This window comes from Triticum aestivum, chromosome 4A, assembly GCF_018294505.1.
Source record: "Triticum aestivum cultivar Chinese Spring chromosome 4A, IWGSC CS RefSeq v2.1, whole genome shotgun sequence".
NCBI classification, from domain to species: domain Eukaryota; kingdom Viridiplantae; phylum Streptophyta; class Magnoliopsida; order Poales; family Poaceae; genus Triticum; species Triticum aestivum.
In genome coordinates, this window is record NC_057803.1 from 349,819,322 (window position 1) to 349,819,785 (window position 464).

Here is a 464-nt window from a genome sequence, read left to right on the forward strand (position 1 = left end):
AAGCTTCATGAATGGAACACAAAGGCATTGCTTACAAGGTTTTCAACACTAGGTTGATGTTCAACATGAATCATGGGGGAGACAAAAATGCTGCTGATGGGCTCAACAACAACTCATCAGAATTTTCCATATTACTGGACTTCCACCATCATGTGAACACGGTGATAGCAATGGTCAGACCAAAAGATGTAATGGTGTATGCTCGAGGGATCAACCACGAGTAAGACAACATTACGAAAATCGTTGGTTCTGATTTGACTTGACGATAGCCCATACTCAAGTCAAAGTCTTGACAAGGCAATAGATCGAACAACTGATCACGCAGACCAATCAATGGAGATATCATCTTTCTTCAACACACACACACACACACACGCACAAAAGATATCCCTTAACATGAACTAAGTCAGACAAGATTTTATCTTCCAACTCTCCAAGTTGTTGTTTAGCTTAACCAACTAGCT